Source organism: Hordeum vulgare, chromosome 2H (assembly GCF_904849725.1).
Source record: "Hordeum vulgare subsp. vulgare chromosome 2H, MorexV3_pseudomolecules_assembly, whole genome shotgun sequence".
Lineage (NCBI taxonomy): Eukaryota > Viridiplantae > Streptophyta > Magnoliopsida > Poales > Poaceae > Hordeum > Hordeum vulgare.
In genome coordinates this window covers 115,007,069-115,011,537 of record NC_058519.1, presented here as the reverse complement: position 1 = coordinate 115,011,537, position 4,469 = coordinate 115,007,069, and positions in this window count along the sequence as shown.

Genomic DNA, 4,469 nt, shown 5'->3' with positions numbered 1-4,469 from the left:
TCCTCCAAGTTTGAGCTCAATCCAAGCATGTATGTGAGTGCCACTTCAAAATTCCTATTCTGGACTAGATTAGCCAGTTGTAAAGCAACCCTGTCCAATTTTGATCCTGTGATCCTCAAACTTCACAGGATTGTAGTCCTCCCTACCCTAAACCTCCAGACATAACCTTTTGCTCTTATCTCTTTCCTGTTGACCACAGTGTCAGTGCCAAGTTGGCAACAACAAACTTGTAGTGACTTTTGCCATCTCCTGAGTGCTCCCTTTGTGGATCCACCACCTCCAGGCTGCCTTGGGGACCAAGGACTCCACCCCAGACAAGGTGTGCCAGTCCCTCTTGTCTCCTCAGCACCAGTGCGTGTGGTGACCATGCCTGTGGCATGCCAAACGCGCGCTCTGTGCAGTGGAGCCCCTCGGCCTCGTTAGTTTCTTCTTCTCCTCGACACCTCAGCATGTCTAGGAGCTTCACCGTGTCATCTTCCTTCGCCCTGGACCCATCTCCCCCTCTCGAGTCCCCTCCTTTGCTGTGTGGCAGCCGCGGCGGTGACCTGCAGCTGCCGTCGCTGTCGCGTCCTGTCACGGATCCCTCCCGAGCCTTCACAGGCCTCGCCGGAGCCGTCCCCGTCCCTCCCAGAATCTGGTGGACGCCGCTACCATCCAGCCAGCTCACCTGCGAGCTCCAGTGCGAAGATGAGATCGCCACGGCGGCCGACCTCATCCCCTCTCGCCGCCGAGGCTATTTAAGGCCCCCGAGCCCCTCTCGTCTTGTCCATCGCCCTTGCCGCATCCCTCTGGTCCTCCCCAACCCATCTATCCATCGCCAGAGCCCCCCCTTGCCCTCCTATTGTCGCCATGGACGCCGCCGAGCCCCTCTCAAATTCGCCTGGTGTCGAGCTTCTCCTCTCCATCTTCGGTGCCGAGAGGAACCCCCAAGCATCGGTGACTCTCCCCATTCCCTCGCCTCATCGCCGGAGGCCCTGTGCTGGCGTGCCCAAGATCCGATCACCGCCGCTCTCTGCCTCCGCACGGTACCGCTACTCTGAGCCCCTCTGACACCCACCTAGGGTGCAGACCGGTGCGGCGTGGTCTCCCGTGGCCGCCGCCGGTCTCGCCTTGGCCCTCAACGGCCGGATCCGCCGTGGCCCTCAACGGTTGTGCCCTGCCCGGCCTCCCTTGCTCCTTCCGTCGGGAGGAATAAGAAGGTGAGACAAGGAGGAGAGAGACAGGGGGCAGGGTCAAGCAGGGCCCCAGCCGTCGGTGACCTAGAGGCCGGCCCCGCCTTGCCACGTCAGTGGAGGCGCCCTCCCGCAAAAACTGTGTCTCTGCACCGAAGGCGTACTCTTGAAAAGGCGCTTTCGACCTCAGCTCAGCCACTCTGCCCAGGGATCCGGATGCAAATATTTTTAATTTCACATTAGTCCCTAGCATCAAAACATTTATAACTTTTTATCTAAAACTCCGATTCCAGTGATTCCAAATCCCACGTCTTCGTCTCATCGATCCCGACAAGATGGTATCATTTCCACCATGTGATCTCACAGTGGAAATGACCATGTTGCCCTTGCTGTACACAGACTCTCCTCCTAGAGAGAACTGTTTCTGGCAATCCCTTCTGCGAGTTTCTCGCGCTGCTTCCCGGTGGTTTCATCATTCCAAGCAAGCCACAACTTTCATTTGCTTCATTGCGTTGCAATATCATAGTCTTATTAACTACTTTAATAATAAATATATCTGTTGATAGTCTGGAATGTGAGTATGCACTATTGAATAAATTATTACTGAGATGAGTACGAGATCTTAGTATCTTACACTCTAGTTGATAACATGAGGTTGAGATTACTGTCTATGATTACTTTGTGAACATGGATCAACAGTAGTGGGTAGAGCTTATCGGATTTCTATGACATAGGAGTGTCAGCTACGACCGATAATATTCGGATAAGATAACCTAGTTGATTGATCAGAGTGACCTGTCTCGGCTCATTAGTGCAACCACATTTGCCGATATGCGACGGCCTTGACTTGAGCTGATCGCGTGATCTTTCACCGGTACCTCCAAAGAGGGAGGGTTATGCACATGCGCTACCTTGGCCTGGTAGGCGGTGATAACCCTGTGAGCCAGTTGAGTTGTTTGGGGTACCCGTCCCTGGATGGGACAATTTTGTTTGGCCACGACGGTGGCAGGTGTCATGAGGACACAGGGCCACCCTGGGCAGGACTCCGAGGGAGGAGTGGTTGCCGGTGGTACGACGAAAGAAGCACGTGTCAGGCAAGTCTCGTTGGAGCAATGCTGGTCCACCCGAATGGGATCGCGAAGTCAGTGCTCCAGGGTGTGGGTAAAGTGTGCAACCTGTGCAGAGTGTCAAACCTATTCGAATAGCCGAGTCCACGGTATTGTACATCCTGACCAGACCTCAGTAGATGGTCAACCGTATTTATGTTAGTAATGATGGAAGAACTCGTCTGAGTGCGTAACAGTTGGGCATCGTGCCAGTGTAGCAGTTGGGCATCGTGCCAGGTGTTACAGTTGGGCATCGTGCTAGTGATAAGTCCTGGTATCCATCTTGTGGATACTCGCTAAAGGATCTTGGTAATATCACATGAGTTGGTATCACCCGAGCATGGTGGGAGTAGCCTGGTGTAGTTAGTTTTCTACCACTGCTTTAGTAAAACAACCCTTTACTTAATCTTGATTGCTATGCTGTTGTCTTGGCTTAATGCTGATGTTTGTTGTGATCTTGCGAGTACATTCAAAGTAGTCACCTGGCTTGTCATGCCAGTTTGCAGGTCTTGTCTTGATCATTTGATTGTCGAGGATTCTGAGTTGCGAGCTAGGATGCGCGTTCCAGCCAGAGTCCCTGCGGAATGGAGTTCATCACATCGATAGCTGTTCCGCTCCTAGCGTAGGATTTACCGTAGGCAGGTGTAGTATCGCCAAGGCGATGTAATCCATGTATCCTTGTAATCTTTTCAAAAGTAATAAAGAGCTGATTTGTTCTGTGCCAATGGTTCCGTATTCCAGAAGACTGGTCCTTGGGCTAGAATACGGGGCGTTCCGGTTTCCTCTGAGCCAGGGTGCCACAAGAGTTGGTATCAGAGCAGGTCTGGCTGTAGGACGCCCTAGACGGCGCGAACGTTTGTAATCGATAGTACAGTATCCAGTTTGTTTGCTGCACTTGTTTGTTGCATTTGATTCTGCATAGCATGCATATAGACTAGATATGTTCTTACTAACGATGGATCTGGTGAGCGTAGGTGGCATCGGTGTCGATTCACCACATGCACTCTCCAGCCTGCTTTCTTCTTTCTTGGTGTGGTATCATCTTCGCTTCAGCGGAGTGATACCAAGGTTCTTGGTGATGTCGATCCCTTGTCGGGTTGATGCACTGGTACCACACCAATGCGTTCTCTTCAGCCACCCTGATGTTTCGGTGGTAGACATGCTTCTATCCCGGATCTTGCCCATCCCTCTAGCCGTGTTGGCAACCCTTGCTGATCTTGTTCATCAGAAAAGGGCAATGCACGCAAGCCCTTCTTTTCATAGTTATCCTTCCCTGCCATCCATTCTCTGGACGAGTACGGTTCTCTTGCGTACACTTGGTGATGACGTGGTCGAGACCCTGTGTTCCGACCCACGATCCCCAAGTTCGTCCTTGCCACCGTGTCCGTCCAGGCGGAACCGGTGTAAGCCCTGTCTGGTGTAGCTTTGTTTACACCGACCCCCTTCCACACATTGATTCACCTTCGTGCACACCGCCAAAGCATGTTAGCTCGTAGTACCGGAGTTCTTGCGAGATTTTTGTGCTTAAGTAGGAATGCATATCATTGTGGTGAATAGCTATAGAGTGTGTGCTATTACCGGTATGTGATTTTGTCGCTTTGAGTTTGTTGCTTCTTTCTTTGGGTCCTTGGTGTTACCTTATTTTCCCCTTATGGAGATTGCTCACCAACATTGGACTCAAAGAATCTGTGAAGAGACAGTCAGTCGGAAGCTCAGTTCAGTGATACGGAATTTTCAACAAAATGCATTATATCAGGAATATTGAGCCCGAATATAAATGGTATCCTGACCAGGTGAATTATCAGCATCAAGTATACGTCCGTGCAATTTTTCGAGCAACAATCATGGAATCAACAAGAAGGAAGAGATGCGTGCACTTCGAGTCAAAGGTATAATTCATATACACGGTTGAGTCTGTTATGAATAAAATTTGAAATCTGCTATACTATGGAAGGAAGTCAGAATGAGCTATGAACTTAGTGTCCAGCAAGAAGGTTAGCCGAATACGCTATTGCATACAACAAGTGACCAACAACAGGAACATTACGGACATATACCTGCACTTAGCTTACATATGGCAAAAGAATGCTTGAGGTATAAGCAACCCAGTCGTTCCCCGCAAGCTACCCAAAAAGCTTATGGCACAAGATTCAGGTGACCTACTCAATGCGACACGCGGATCTTTGTTCAA